The sequence below is a fragment of the Castor canadensis genome, chromosome 11, assembly GCF_047511655.1.
Source record: "Castor canadensis chromosome 11, mCasCan1.hap1v2, whole genome shotgun sequence".
Lineage (NCBI taxonomy): Eukaryota > Metazoa > Chordata > Mammalia > Rodentia > Castoridae > Castor > Castor canadensis.
Window position 1 is genome coordinate 34,589,214 of NC_133396.1, and position 16,703 is coordinate 34,605,916.

Below are 16,703 nucleotides of genomic sequence, written 5' to 3' on the forward strand. Positions count from 1 at the left end.
CCAGCTAAGGAAGCAATAGCTACTCAGCCCTGGGTGGTAATGGGCTTCACGAAACTATATGACTGCATTGCCAGCTCTTTCTGGTTTTGAAGAGAAGCTAGAAATCTGAATTATTATGTACATCTCTTTAGTTTTAAATGTTGGCAGCCAATGTTGCTTAAAAAACAAATAGCACTGCATGGGCCAAATAAATCATGTCAGTGAGACACATTTAGCCCAAAGGCCAGCTCTGAAAACTTGGATCTACAGCAATTTGCACTCTGGAATATTGAAGCACTGACATGATCCTTTCAAGGCATGTGGTGTCCGTCAACAATAAAAAGCTAGGAGCAAACAAGACAGTGCAAGAAAAATGAGGGAAGTGTAAGACACTTTGTGTTTAGAGTCATTAAAACTGACAATCATACCTAGAAGTTTATAGAAAGAGCTAGTTTGCTCATTTTTCATAGGGAACCCGAAAGCCTTGAATGTTTTCATCCAACAATGCAAGAAGCATTTATTGAACACCTAATATGTGGTAAATAAAGATAAGTATAATTTTTTTTTTTGGTGGTTCTGAGGTTTGAACTCAGGACCCCATGCTTTCTAGACAGGCACTCTGTCACTTAGTCACTCAGCCAGCCCTGACAAATACAACTTTCTGTAAAAGGGGCCAGGTGGTATTCTAGGCTTTCAGGCTCTTCAGCCTCCATCACAACTCAGTTCTGCCTTTTGAATCCCAGAGCAACTTTAGGCAATACACAAACCAATGGATATAGTTGTGTTCCACTAAAATTATTCCCAGCAGGCAACAATCCTAATTTGGCCAATCCCTGATCTAGAAGATTAAGTGATCTTGTACCCTAATGTAACAATTTTCTTTAAGGAAACTTACATGTTTATATTTTGCTTAGTAGGACAAAGACTTAGGTTAACACCACTATGATTTTTAAGTAGGCTACTCCAAATAACTCTCTGTTATCATTTAGCTATATCATAGGTAATAGTAAATTCAACTATAGTGATCCTGCTGACATCACTGTAATCATTGACATCGTTGATGGTCCTACCTAGCTACTGGGATTAGTTTATCTAGGTTAATCTGAATACAAATTTAATTCAAGATAATTTTCACAATGGGAGCCATTTACACAGAAGAATGCTGAATTTTTGACAGAGATTGAATTGTCCTAATGGAGTGATTCGATTCCTCTCTGTTTTGATAGGATTCGAACCTGTCCTTAAGCGGCAACATAGGGGGCTGGAGATGTGGCTCAAGTGGGAGGGTGCCTGCCTAGCAAAAGTGAAGCCCCCAGTAACACACACACATACACACACACACAGAAGCAGAATAAAGTTCGGCACACCTGTTCGTCTTCTGAGTCCTAGAGAATTTACTACATGGAATCTTCAAAAATAAAATCTAAAGAGAGAAGATGGAGCCATATATCACATTCATCTTTAGATCTCTAAGAATAGTACATAGAGAATGTTAAAAAATTTGCTTTATGAATGGCAGACATACAGACTGTGGCTATGCTAATTTCTTTTTAGATGTCACTTTTATAAAACGTCAACTGAAAATGTGTAGCTATTTACATGACCGTAGAAGACACTGTTTACTACTCATTGTTCCCTCTCCATTGTTTGTGACTACCATGGACTCCTTTGCATGAATTAGACAATATCTTCCCATTCTTGCCAAAAGACAAAAACAAAAGTATCTGCTTGGGGCTTCTCAGGGAGTTTCCTGATAGGGATGATTCAGTTTGGTCTTTTGACCCTTTCTCCTTCCTCCTGACACAAACACAGATGCAACATCTTAGAAGTTCAATAGCTGGTGGACTGGAGGCATGGCTCCAGTGGTAGAGTGCCTGCTTTGCAAACGCAGAGCCCTGAGTTCAAGCCCCAGTCCCACCAAAAAAACTCCCAGAAGTTCAATTTCTGTCCTGTGACCCTGAGGACGAAAGCCGCGAGTGGAGCGTAGAGAAAGAGGGAGGTTTGAGCCTTTCATTGAGTAGCTCCAGTAGTCTTCAACTGAATACCTTTGGGTTCCTTCTTATTCCATGAGAAAAGATGGTCTCTGCAGGTAAAGCCATCATTATCTGGATTTTTATTACTTGCAGCCCGACCTGGTTCTATCTGTTTGGTGCTGTTGAGATTCTCCTATTCTCACATTCCTTCAACACTGCTCAGGGCAGGAATTGCAAGAGAAATCAGCATCCCATGCAGTGCATTAATTCCTAAATTCTTCCTGTACCATTTTATTTATTTATTTTGTGGTACTGGGGTTTGAACTCAGGGCCTACACCTTGAACTATTCCACCAGCCCTTTTTTTTGTGAAGGGTTTTTTTGACATAGGGTTTTGGAAACTATTTGTCTGGGCTGGCTTTGAAACACCATCCTCCTGATCTCTGCTTCCCGAGTAGCTAGGATTACAGGCGTGAGCCACAGACACCCAGCCTTCCTATACTATTTTAAAAGATTAAAGGTATTTAAAATCTTGTTACAAACTCAAATAACAAGCAAAGATCAAAACCCATTGATGTTCTCAGGAAAAAGTACTGTAATAAATCAACATCAAGTTCAAAGAAAATGTTCTACACTACAGCTTCTAAGAAAATCAAAGGGGTTGTCAACAGGTGTTTTTTTTAATGAACTTGTTTTCAGTAGCAAACATGTTTATATCAATGAGTTACTCAAGAAGTATTTAAAAATATATGAATATAAATAATTTACAGTTTCATGTTTTGTGACATACACCTTAGATTATTATAAAGACCTTTCAAGTTTTCAAGCTCTCAATTGCCAAATTTAGAATAATTTCAACATCAAAAATAATAATAGTAATGAATTGCAACACATTGAATAAAATGTAAAAGTTCTGTGAGTAGCTGGGGATGTAGCTCAGAGGTAGAACGTTTGTAGCATGAGCAAGGCTCTGGGTTTGAGCTCTAGCACCACAAAACAAACAAACACAACAAGGCTGGGGGAGTGGCTCAAGTGGTGAGAGTGCCCACCTAGCAAGTGGGAGGCCCTGAGTTCAAACCCCAGTGCCAGCCCCACCCCCCAAAAAAGAGAAGAAACAAACAAAATGAACAAACAAACAGCAACCAAAAAAACCCTTTACGAATTCAACAGTAATTCAGAGACCTGCTGGTTAGTAACTACAGACAACTGTCAGAAGTCGAATTTGTACAGTGTAACCATTGATTCAGGCTAGGATCAACAATGGCTGATAAAGCCATTTCGTATTTCAAAGTGGCACCCACAGATCAATGGATGAATCCAAAGGGAAAAATGTGTTTTTACTATGGAGAGATGGGGCAGACACCATCTTAACCCAGAAGAGAAACTCAGCATCACCATCAGTAAGACAACGGTGGCCTCTTGACAGTGGTGCATGAAGATCTACACAATACCCCATTTGCAGAATTCTTATTTATTTATTTATTTATTTATTTTGGTGGTACTGGGGTTTGAACTCAGAGCCTACACCTTGAGCCACTCCATCAGCCCTTTTTTTGTGATGGGTTTTTTCGAGATAGGATCTCGTGAACTATTTGCCAGGGCTGGCTTCAACCACAATCCTCCTGATCTCTGCCTCCTGTGTAGCTAGGATTATACGCATGAGTCACTGGTGCCGGGTGCATCCTACTTTTTTAAAAAAGTATGTGTGAGTCTGTGTCTGTGTGTGTGTACAGGTAAATGTGCCGAAGTGTTAGTAATTGGTAAGACTATGTAAGTGCTTTAGGATGTCTAGTGAACCATTCTTGTAACTTGTCCAGAGGTTTAAAACTTTCTCTCTCTTTCTTTCTTTGCTAAGATCTTCAGTAAGAATGAGTTTTCTATCCATGAAATTGTGAAAGAAAAAGAAATTCATGCTAGCTTTGCTGTTGAATCTCAAAGTGCCAAGTGTATAAGTGCTTCGTTAAGATGGAAAAGGCATTACATTTGTGTCTGTATATGTGCACACATAAGAAAACATAGTACAGTTGTCCCTTGGTATCTTTGAGGGATTGGTTCTAGAACCCCTACAGATACCAAATCTGTGGAGGCTTAACTCCCATAGGAAAAATGGCATAGTACCTGTCACTTTATAGGCAAAGAGGCATCCTCACATACTGTAAATCATCTCTGCGTTACTCACAATACTTAATACAAGGCGAGTACCAGTGCTATGTACATAGTTGTTATACTGTCTTGTTTAGGGAACAGTGCCAGGAAACAAAGTCTGTATATGACTAGTACAGATGCGATTTCCCCAAATATTTCCAGTCAGCAGTTGGTTGAATCTACTGATGTGGAACCTGTGAAAGCACAGGGCTGACTGCATATACAGTGTGGGATTTGGTGCTATTTGGTGTTATTTGAGGAATTGATCCCTCCGGATATGGGGAACCACTATACATGTACACATGTCCAACACAAGGGAACCTTGAAAACATGCTACGTGAAAAAAGTCAGATATAAAAGCTCACATATTGTATGACTCCATTTGTATAAAAGGTCCCAATAGTCAAATCCATAGAGACAGAAAGTAGATTATTGGTTGTCAGGGCAAGGGGGGAAGATGGAGAGTTATGACCAATAGTTCTGGGTTTTTTTGGGATGTGTGGAAAATGTTCTACAATTAAATAATAACAATTCTGAATATAACAAAACCACTGAATGGTACAACTTGAGAAGGGAATTTCTGTGGTATATGAATTATGTTTCTTTTCTGAAGGTAGTAGGGTTTGAACTCAGGGCCTCACCACTTGAGCCACTCCACCAGCCCTGTTTTGTGTTGGGTGTTTTCAAGATAAGGTTTCAAGAATGATTTCCCCAGGCTGGCCATCCTCCCGATCTCTGCCTCCCAAGTAGCTAGGATTACAGGGGTGAGCCATGGGTGCCCAGCTGTGAATTATGTTTCAATTAGACCTCTTTAAAACAATGCAGCAATGTAGAGTTACTGTATAGCCAAGTAGTCCTACTCCCAGGTAGATAACTGAAAAAAAAGAAAAAGAAAAAGAAGAGGCTGCACAAAAGCTTGAAAATGGATGTTCATAGCAGCATTACTCCTTTTTTTTTTTTTTTTTTTTAACTTTTGGCAGTACTGGAGTTTGAACTCAGAGCTTCACACTTGCTGGACAGGCGCTCATCCACTTGAGCCACTCCTCTGACTCTTTTTGTTCTGGATATTTTTGAGATAGGGTCTCACTTTATTCCTGGGCTAGCCTGGATCACAATCCTCCTATTTATGCTTCCTGCAGTAGTTGGGATGATAGGCATATGCTACTGCATCCAGAATTTGGATGAGTTCTTGGGAACTTTTTGGTTGGATTGGCCTTGAACTGTGATCCTCCTGATCTCTACCTCCTGAGTAGCTAGGATTACGGGTGGGGTTACCAGTACTCAGCAGCGCTATTCCTAATAATCAGAAAGTGGAAACATAAGTCCACTGACTGATGAATGATAACTAAAACACTGTATATATATATATATATATATATATATATATACACACACACACACACACACACAGTGGAATATTACTTGACAATAAAAAGGAGTCAAGTACTTATACACACAATGACATAGATGAACCTTGAAAACATTGTGCTGAGTGAATGAAAAAATCATAAAAGAATATTGCATTATTTCATATATATAAAATATTCTAAACAGGCAAATCCATAGTTACAGATAGTACGTTAGCGGATGCCTAGGGCTGAGAGATAACAATGTTCCACAATTTACAGTGGTGATGGTGGCACACCCCTGTAACAGCTAACAACTATTGAATGTGTGCTTTAAATGGGTGGATTGAAGGCTGTGGTGTGTGAATTATATCTGGATAAAGCTGTGAAACAAGTTTTAGATGTTTTAAAAAGGAGAGCATGATGTGTTTGTGAAGTCTAAATGAGTCTTTGCTCTCCCGAGTCCTAGAGTCGCACACAGTGCTCACCGTGAATCCTCACCAGGTATGCCTGTCTCTCCCACTGAACTGAGAGCCCTTTGATGGAAGTAACTTTCTAATTCATTCACGGGCGACTTCCTGGGCATGCAACCTGTACAGCCACACAAAACCCCATCCCAGAAGGCCATCACACTTGGTTTGATCTCGCATGTGCCCACCCATCTTCAATTTTTTTTAAGGTACCCAGGGCCTCACACATACTAGGCAAACGCTCTACTTCCTTGAGCCATGTCCCCAGTTTTTTTTCAGGGGTTGGAACTCACGGCTTCATGTTTGCTAGGGTCTTGTTAACTTTGCCCAGGCTGGCCTCAAACTCATGATCTTCTTGCTTCAGCCTTTCAAATGCTGAAATTATAGGTGTGAGCCACCACTCCTGGCTCCCATCTTGACATTCTTCACACTGTTTGAACAAAGCACATTTTTGCACTTTGTAAGCTGTCCTAAATCCACCTTTGCACCCCAAGTTTTTAGCACAGTGGGTGCTCCACAAAGATTCAGTTCTCTTCCCAGCTCCACTGCTCAGAACAGTGCATTGACCTTCAACAAGGATTTACCCAGAGCTTTTTCTGTGCCAGACACTGTGTTAGCAGCAGGAGGTGCAGTAAGGAGCCAAAGCAGGCAGCCAGGCCTCTCTTCCCTCACCACTGTCCCCAGGGCAGCTGTGGCTCCCCAACAGCAATGACAATAGCTGACTCATTTGTACTTTCAGAGAAAAACACATCACCTTGGGATCCTGGCTTTGTGAGTCCTGTTTTCTTACAGGAAGAGTCTCTGATGAATTACCATGGGACCTAGTTCTTTTCCATGATGTGAATAAAATCTACTTTGCCTTTTCCAGTATATTTGTAGGTGATCACACTGACACCTATAAAGAAAAGAGATCAGAGACCTCTCAATTCAATTTAATTTAGGGTTTTGTTGTTTGGGTTTCTGCTCTGTTTATTTTGAAGGGAAGGTCTTGGTTTTTGCCCAGGCTTACCTGAACCATGATCCTCATGTTTTATGAGAATCCCAGCTATAGCTGGGGTGACAGGCATACGCTACTATGCTCAGATTTTTTTTCTGTTGAGATGAGATCTTATGAACTATTTGCTGAGATCTTCCTGATCCTCAGCCTCCCAAGTAACTAGGATTACAGGCGTGAGCCACTAGCACCCAGCTTCAATTCCATCTCCATGAACAAAGCACTCTGCTAGGCATAGTAACTGGATCTTTTTAAGCTAGATCACATGGTGAACTGTAACTTCCTGGGGAGACAGCAAAAAGCGGCAGCCTCCATCAGCATTCTTATCTTATTTTTAAGTGTAAAGTGGGAAAGTTTATTGAAAAGTGTAAAGTGGGAGAGGAGAGCCCCTAGAGTTGGGGAGGGCCATAAGAGAGAGTGCCCCCAGCATTCTTGTTAGGCCCAGGAATTGCTAGAAGTTCTTTGTCAGTGGCAAGCTGTGGGGGCAATTCCTTAATCTCCCTAAGATTCAGTTTTGTTTTGTTTTGGTCAGACTGGGATTTAAACTCAGAGCTTCACGCTTACAAAGCAGGTACTCTACCACTTGAGCCTTACCTCTAGTCCATTTTGCTCTGGTTATTTTGGAGATAGAGGACTCAAGAACCACTTGCCTGGGCTGGCCTTGATCCTCGATCCTCCTGATCTCAGCTCCCAAGTAGCTGGAATTATAGGAGTGAGCCACTAGTGCCAGTTAAACTTTCGTTTTTTACCAGTTAATACAACCCTGGTGTCACAAGACTTTTGTGAAGATGAAATGGGATAACACATGTATACCTTTTAATACTGTGCCTGGCACTTAGTCAGAAGGCCACAATAAAAACAGAGCCTAAAATATCCCGTAATACTGTGCCGTTATTTTTGCATCATTGTAGCTAAATGATACTGTTCCTGGCACCTCACCATGTGTCATAAAATACCTCTGCTTGCAACTTCTGTTTTTCCAGAATAGGCAAAGGCAAACAACTGCAGCCTTGGTGGTGATCCCATCTTTGCCACCACAACCCCTGGCATGCAGTGTGTTCAGCTTTTCCAGGAGGCTAAGCAAGGGGACTGGAATGCCTGCAGCTGGGATGGGGCACTGGGGAAAGGATTTGACCTCTCCTGGCATCTTTACTTCTTTGGAGCTGGGAGCCGCTTTTCCCCAGCACCATCTGCCCTCTGAGCCACTAAGAAGTTTCACCCTGGAACTGGGCAGGACTGGGTTGAAATCCCAACTCTATGACTAATCCTGAGTCATCTGTATTTAGTGACCAGCATAATGAAATAATATTACCTGCCTGTCTTAGTTCAGGCTGCTATGCAAAGTGCCAAGGGAGTACATTCTAAACAACAAATTCACTTCTCACATCCTTGGAGTCAGGATGTCTGAATTTGGCACCGGTGTGGTCAGGTTCTGGTGAGGGCCTGTTCTTGGTTGCAGAATGGCACTTTCTCATCAAGCCCTAACATGATGGAAAGAGGGTTAAAGAGAATTTGAACCCCAATTTGAACTCAGGGCCTCACACTTGCTGGGAAGGTACTCTACCAATTGAGCCCCAGCCCTTTTCCTTTAGTCATTTTTCAAGTAGGATCTCCAGCTCACTTTATCTGGGCTAGCCTGGAACCAAGATCCTCCTATCTCTGCCTTCCAAGTGGCTGTGATTACAGTCATGGACCACCTTGCCCTGCTACGATCTCTTTTATAGGGTGCACTAATCTCATTCATGAGGGCTCTACGCTTATGACCTAGTCAACTTCCATAGGCTGTACCTTCTAATACCATCATATTGGGAGTTAGGATGTCAACATACAAATTTTGGAGGGCACACAAAGATTTCAGTCTATAACACTCCTTCATTTTATTAATAAAATAACATACCTGAAGTACCCAGCACATACAAATTACTAAGTAAATATTTCTTTTTATCTTCCTCCTTCTCCTTACTACTGTCATTAATTCTGTGTCCCTGGCTGAGCAAAGGTACTCCAACGATTATTCTAATAATGCACACAGATATCCTAGTTTCTAGCATTGTCTTGCTTAGTATTTAAAAATATTCTCATTCTATAGCCACTTCTAATATTCCTACTTCTAATATTAATTTGATGATGAAGTGAGTCCTTATTATTTCTAAATTTTAATGTCACCTAAAAAGCATATGTTCACTAGATCTAGGCCAGGCATGGTAGCTCACCCCTGTGATCCCAGCTACTTGAGAGGCAGGGATTGGGAGGATCACAGTGAGAGGGCAGTATGGGCAAAAACTCAAGATGCTATCCCAAAAATAACTAAAATCAAAAAAGGGCTGGAGGTGTGGCTCAAGTGGTAGCGTGCTTGCCTAGCAAGCAGGAGGCCCTGAGTTCGAACCCTGATACCTCCAAAAACAAAACAAAACAAACAAAAATATTCCCTAGCTGTTCTCCATAGAAGACTCCTGATTCTGAGGGGTATCCTTAAACATCAAGTAAACAACGAGGACAGTCAAACCTCTTGGCCCAGCCATGGCAGCAAGCTGGAAGAGTAAATTAGGAAAACTGAGGTCCAGGTTGGCCTGGGCACAAAGAAAAATCCTATCTCCAAAATAACCAAGGTAAAAAGGGCTGGAGGCATGGCTCAAGCGGTAGAGAACTTGGCTTGCAAGCCTGAAGCCCTGAGTTCAAACCCCAGTAATGGTGGTGATATTGTCCACATCATGAGTGGTATTACTGAATTCCTCTGTTTTAGAAAAACTTAGGTCTGGGCCTTTTGGTCATGAAAAGTGAGGCCTAGAGTGTAGGAGAAAAGTAGAAGTCAAGAGGAAGAGCAAAAGCCAATAAACTAGTGTTTCCTGAGCTAGAAAGGTTTATGCAATGTAAAATGATATAGCTTCCCTTGGGCAGGCCCCAGTACAGGAGTCTGGTGTACTTAGAACTCAGAGAAGAATGAGGTAATGAGATCCTATGAAAAGAGTGCAGTCAGCAATTGGGCAGCAGACTGTGGGTCAAGAAGAGATGGCCACAAACTCAACCAGCCAACTCCAGCAGTTGAAGTTGAAGTCTTAAACACCTTTATAATCCCAAATTTTCTGTACAGATAACTGATTACTCAACAAATAGCTATCATCGCTAAAGCTGATCAGGTTTCTGGCCCCATGGGCTTACAATTTAGTGGAAGGAAACAAAAAAAAAAAATAAACAAATGATTTGAACACGATAATTTCTTGGTAAAGCAATTGCTTGGTTGATATACTAGAGATGGTTGGTGGCTACTAAGACAGGGTGGTCAAGAAAGACCTGTCTCAGAAGGTGATGTTTAAGATGAAGAATGAATGACAGAACCTTTTGGTGTTTACCACAGTCTGTGTTTTCACACTGATATATAGAAACAGGAGGGAAAGTAAACCTACCCCATATACACTTCTGACCAGGCCATATGCCTGACCTGTATTGTGAACGGGGAGACATGGGATGGGAGGGAAAAAAAAAGAATGAATGATAGACAGAGGCCAGGCAAGTGAAGATGGAGGATCATTCTCAGAAGAGGTCTCAGGCAGTGTAGAGGCCCAGAGGCTGAGATGAGCTTGAGATTTTTAGACTCAAATGGTCAAATGACTGGAGCATTGCATGGGGGAGCCTAGGGATGGCACTGTAATGGGAAGCTAATTTACTGTGAAGCTAACAGAATGACATTTTGGAACTTTTTTTTTTTAAATTGAGAAATGACAGACTCTTAATTTGGATGATGGGCACCTTCTTTTGAAATCTTTACATTTGTACTGGGTCATGGTTTAGTGCAAGGTCCTGAGTTCCATCTCCAGTACCATTGAAAAAGAAAAAAGAAAGAAAGAAATTTTTACATTTACTTAAAAAACATAAAATTTCAGATTAAAAATTGGTAGAATATTAAACAAAGTTGATGAAAAAGTGATTAAGTCAATAGTAAACACTCTGACATTGGGAGGTGACTTAAACAATAACAAACATTTCAGACTCCACAGAAGGCACTAATGTATTAAGAGGGAGAGACAAAACTTGAATAAAATAATATATAATTTCCGAGTTTGTTTGCTAATCTAGCTAATTAGATGAAAGAATTATAGGAAACCATGTTTTGAGTTCTTGCTGATTTGACATGAAATATTGATGTCAACAAAAATAACATAACACTGAGAATTTGCTACTAAAATAAAATAAGGACTTCAATAAAAAACCACTCAATCATTATTGTCAAATCAAGGAATACTTAAGATTAATTTTGGCAAGACAGCATGAAATGCTATAGCTTATCTCTGATAGAAATTTGATAGAAGTTTATCCAAACTTGGCAATGGTCCTAAAATTTTGCCTAATAATGAGTTGTGAAGCTGAGAGAAAGTCTTCTAAGTTACCATAAAAAAAAAAAAAAAAAAAGAAAAGAAAAGAAAGGACTGGAGGTGTGGCTCAAGTGGTAGAGCTCCTGCTTTGCAAGTGCAAAGCCCTAAGTTCAAACCTCAGTCTCACCAAAAAAAAAAAAGTCAGGATGGTAGCATCTTTAAGGAAAAGAAGGGTACCAGGGCCAGACATAAGGAGGTAGGTTTGGCTGGAAAAGAATAGAAATGATCAGTTCCCTGTGAGAGATTTTGATTTTCCAGTGTTGTGGGTGGCTCTCCAGTGGGCAGTAGAGACTCAGAACCTAGCACTCCAGAGACCAGGCAAGACCACAGCCATGGGCAGGAAGTGAGCCTCCATCACACGCTGGAGTTTGAATGACATTGTCAAGGAAAACAGAAAAGAGAGTCAAGGACAGACCTCTGAATACATTTAACTGTCTGTTGTGCCTTTCCCTAAGTGCTTTCTGACAGATTATTTTTCTCTATACAGGAAATTCACATTTTGAACTTTCATTCCTAAAATACATTAAAATCACACATTGGCTTCTAAGTGGCAGGAGGGAACGCACATAATGACTGCTCGTGTGGTTCATGTCTCATCTGAGGAAATTATCTCTTCAAAATGATCAGGTGCTCCTGACCCTATTCTTAAGACTGTGGGTATTTTTGAGCTGATTTAGGAAGTGTGTAGGATAATTGTTAGCACTCAGAGGGCCTAGTTCTAGCCCAGTGCTAAAAATCTCAGAAACTCACAGACTCCCTGGTCTTCCTGCTCCTGCTAGAAAAGCTGGGTGAAATATAAAGTTGAATGTCTTAGACAGCCCAGGCACAAATTGTGTAGAAATATCTCAAAGAAGAGCCATCATTTCCCCCCAAGAGTCTGTCTATTTTTTGTGTGGGTTCATTACTTCAAGGAGAAAGAAACAGTAGTGTCAGTCTGTCATATACCAAACTACCTGTTTGCCAATGGAACTTTGTGCAAACAGTAAAACATGCATACCATAGGTGGTCATGATGGCTACCACAGCTGACATGTGTTGAATACTTACTTTGTGTTAGGCACTGGGTGGAGCTACATATCATTGCTCATTTAATTCCCACAAAAATCTCCTAAAATAAGTTTTGCTACACAGACATTGAGAGTGAGTGAGTGAAATTTACCCTCCTAACCACTGTGACTGTCCCTGTCTTTCTCTAGGGCAGGGACCTATCTGCAGTCCTTCATATGACCACATCTAGCCCTGTAAGCCTGGCTCTCTGAACAAGGCAAAGTAGAAAATAGAGCCACAAGTAAACACCCTTACCTCCACCAGGCTGCACTGTAACTCTGCTTACCTGTGTCCATCTGCACATTCTTCAACCCTGCTCTGAACTTTGCCTGCCTAGATCTAAATGCTGGTGCCTTCTCCACACTTCCATTAACTTCAAACATTGTTGGCTTCCCTAAGGATGCAGCTGGGCTTAGCCCCACTACCTGCAGAGACTGGGGCACAGTAGAATAAACAAGTACCTGGATTAGCTGCACCCTGCAAGGTAAGGTCAGTTCTAAGAAGAACCCTCTCAGTTTAGATGTCTACTCAGGCTGACAGAACAACTACTGGTAGAATAGGGATACAGAGATGTCCACTGGGACAAAGATGGGGGCCTAGAGATGGAATGCGATTGCTGAAAGTGGGGGAGAAGGTAGATGGGGCAAGTCTAGATGTTGTTGGGCAAAAGGTACAACTCACAATACCAAAGGCTTCCTCATAGGAAGATAACTCAGTAGTGAGAAATTAAAGAAGGATTGCTATTTAAGAACCAGGACAGGCTGAGCATGGTGGCACATGCCTGTAATCCCAGCACTCAGGAGCCAGAGGCAGAAGAATGTTGAGTTCAAGGCCAGCCTGAGGTACATAGCAAGATCCTGTCAAAAAAAGAAAGAAAGGAAGGAAGAAAAAAAGAAAGAAAGAAAGAAAGAAAAGAAAAGAAAGAAAGAGAAACAAGTATCATATATAGGACGGCCTTTCTCTGCCTATATCCCATGTTATGAGTTGAATGCCCTCCCCCCCAAGTACATACATTAAAGTCCTAAACATCTAAGGAATGCCAAAGATTACCAGCAAGCCACCAGAGGCATGGAACAGATTCTTCCTCTCAGCCCTCAGAAGAAACTAACCCTTCTGGCACTTTTAGACTTCTGACCTCCAGAATGATGAGACAATAGATTTCTCTTGTTGAAGTCACCCAGTTAATGATATTTTGTGACAGCATCCTAGCAAATTAAAACGCCCCTCTTCTCAAAATAATAGGTGTGCTCATGCTGTTTTGGCCAATCTAGTCCTGGATTCCTCTCAGAGGAGGAGGAGCCGTGGGGAGGTTTTTCAATAAAATGGCCCAGCAGAGCCCTCGGGTATGCAGAGCTCACCGGAAGTCAGCAGGCAGTGGCGTGGAGACCTGAACTCTCTTTACAGCGAGGACACTGAGTCCTGAGAGCAGGGTGGCTTAAGCAACAGGATTCCCAATCAAGAACTGGGTGTTGACTCTTGAGGAATCAAAATATTCAACCCCAAGTCTGGAGCGTGGATTTTACTTCACGTGGCTTGCAAAAGTCTTTGTTCTCAGCTTTCCTCTCTTTCATCACTCAGGCTGTTACCAACCTGTCTTTAGTTATCTGATAAAGGCAGCCAGTTTCCATGGTTACCTACAAGCATGCAGCCAGGTTCCATTCCTAGGAGGCCCCAGGATTAAGCAAATAAGGCAGGGCCCCTGTACAGTGAAAATAACCTGGATCCAATGATCAGAATAGGATTCTCGGGGCAACTGGTTATCAGAGGCAAGTCAGAGGTCCAGTTAGAGGGGCTTATGCCAGGGGCAGAGTAGCAATCCTACTTTGTACCACCGCCTGCTGCATACTGAGCCCTACTATGAAGCGAGTGCTACATCAAATGTAGCACTTGATTTGCTTTTCCTCCACTTGGTCCTTGCTTACTAAAGCACTCTGATTTATAGATGAAGGAACTGAGCTTTTGTGACATGCTGAAGACCACAGCTGCTAGGATTAGAGCAAGGATTTGAGCCCAGGAGCCAAATATCTTTCTTCGGTCCCATCAGGTCAGCTTTCTGCTCTTCCCTACTCCAGAGGCTGACCTGTATGGACTGCATCCACAGTCTTCTTTGCTCCCAGCACCAGCTGGGCCTGTTGGTGGAGAGCCCCACAGATAAGAAGGAAGACAGGAGAGGTACTTTAGGCTGACCATGCCACAAAGTAGCTGTCTCTATAGGAGCTTCCCCTTCTGCCTCTTACTCTTGTATTTTTTAATCTAGAGCTGCCTTTGCCCTGTTCTTGTGATTGCTGGGCACCCTTACTTTATTTTTTGGTAATGGGGTTTCAACTCAGGGCTTTGCTCTTGCCTACCAAGCACTGTACTACCACTTGAGCAATGTTCCTAGTCCACATGATCACTTTTGTAAGAAACCCTTTTGATTTTTTTTTTTTTTTTTTGGTAGTTCTGGGGTTTGAACTCAGGGCTTCATACCTGCCAGGCAGGCACTGTACCACTTGAGCCACTCTGCTAGTCCTTGATAGGCCCTTCTTGAATTAAGAACCTGACCGTTCTACCAGGTCTCTCTATTGCTGAAGGCTTTGCCTTGAATTTCTATTCTCCAGCAGGGTGATGATGCCCAGCCCCAGGGGTTTGTCTGGTGTTCCTTTAATCCATGCAATCTAAGGTCTGGATGGGTCTCTGACACTAAGAGCTGAAGAAAAGAGGTGCTGAACCTGAGGTGGTACTGGGTGGTTGTAGTTGTGGGGAGAGGCCACAGTATGGCCTAGAGAATTAAGCAGGGTCTGACAGTCACCAGTAAGGACTTGAAGAATTCAAAGGACCCCTTCTGTCCTGGCAACTCCCTAGTGCTCAGGGTGCTAAACTCACTGCACTGAGTTTGGCTAACTATTTAGATGGAGGGAACAATCTGCAGAAAACTCCCTTGCTTTGGTCACCGGTGCCTACCTCACTTCAGACTAGCTGGCTATAAACCCCATCACCCTCATAGATGATTCACAGAATTCAGAAAAGTGATACGCTTATGGCTACAATTTAATTAGAGCAAAGACAACAGATCAAAATCAGCCAAGGGAAGAAATGCAAGGGCAGAGTTCAGGTGCCCACATGTGGAACTCCTGGTCTTCCTTTTGCGATGGCACTATGGCGTCCTGACCATGACGTATGATGATAACCACACAGTATTGCCATATTAGGCTCAGGGAAGGTCACTCAAGCCTTTGGTGTCCAGAGTGTTTATGGGAGTTTGATCACATAATGCCCATGTGGCTGACTTTTAGTCTCTATCTCCTTCCGAAGGTCAGCACTGATACCCAAAGCCCCCATCATAAATCACATGTTAGACTTTCCAATGGCCAAAGCCCCTCAGCAAACAAAAACACTTCTATTGATTGGACTGGGCATTTAGGGGCCCAGAGATCACCTCTCCCTAGCCAAGGGCAAAGGCCAGGCACTGTTTGTGCAGTGTTAATTCTTCGTTACACAACTACTTTGTTCCTTTGATACCCATCAGACTTTTCTGCTTGGCTGCATTCCTGATGCTAGCCTCTCCCAGCCAGCCTGGAGCTGTTCTTGTCCGTGTGTCCATCCCAGTTTGGAATGGGGCTCAGGAAATACTTAACATAATCTCACTCATTGCAAGAGTCACCATGAAACTACCATCCCTGGCACTGTGGTGGCAAATTCTAGGTCTTTATCCCATTGTTGGGAAGGGACATTTGTTTTACACAAAGTTTCTCTTTGTGGCATTGGAGGAAGTCTACGACCTTCAATTTTTTTTTTTTTCCTTCTTTTACAGTGCTGGGGATCAAACTAGGGCCTCATACCCACTAGATGAACATTTTAGTACTGCCCCTGCAACCTTGTTTAAATTCCCTTCCACAAAACAACTGTTGTCACATGAAGAATGGTGGCCTCCCCATTTGGTCATGTTGAACACAGTCTCTGCTCTGCCTTTGTTTTATCCTGACTATATGTGTGCTTTTTTGCTGTAACGCTTCTTGAAGGCAGTGAGTTCTTTTTATATCTCCAGTTCCCTCCGTGAGTGAGCTGGTCCTTTAAGGCATTTATAAATACACTTTTCCAGCTTGCCTACTCAGGAACACAGGCGCATTTAATTTTTCTAGATAAGCGGTAGCAGAGATGTCTCTGACTGCACAACTGCCTGCTCTTTTGCAATAACGTATTTCTTTTAGATTTACTCTGTTTACAAAGATTCTCTCTTTTAATCCTTGTTCCTGGGAGCTAGCTACTCTTACTATCTCTATGAACAGGTAAAGAGATTGAGGCATACAGCAACTTTCCCACAGTTCTCTAACCCCCAGGGGGCCCAGCCCAGATGGAACCAGGTGTGTGGATTCCAGAGTTGCTGATCCTTAACAACTAT

General features: G+C 42.2%; 1 long non-coding RNA gene and 1 other non-coding gene across 2 annotated transcripts in view; both read left to right on the top strand.

The window, feature by feature from the left end:
- The window catches only part of LOC141413767 (uncharacterized), a 45,829-nt gene that overhangs the window by 12,102 nt on the left and 17,024 nt on the right, over nt 1-16,703 (top strand). The gene's annotated exons all lie outside the window — the stretch shown is intronic.
- Nucleotides 10,240-10,370, top strand: LOC141414496 (small nucleolar RNA SNORA51). Its single transcript, XR_012439523.1, has one exon. It is a non-coding gene; the product is annotated as a small nucleolar RNA SNORA51 (small nucleolar RNA).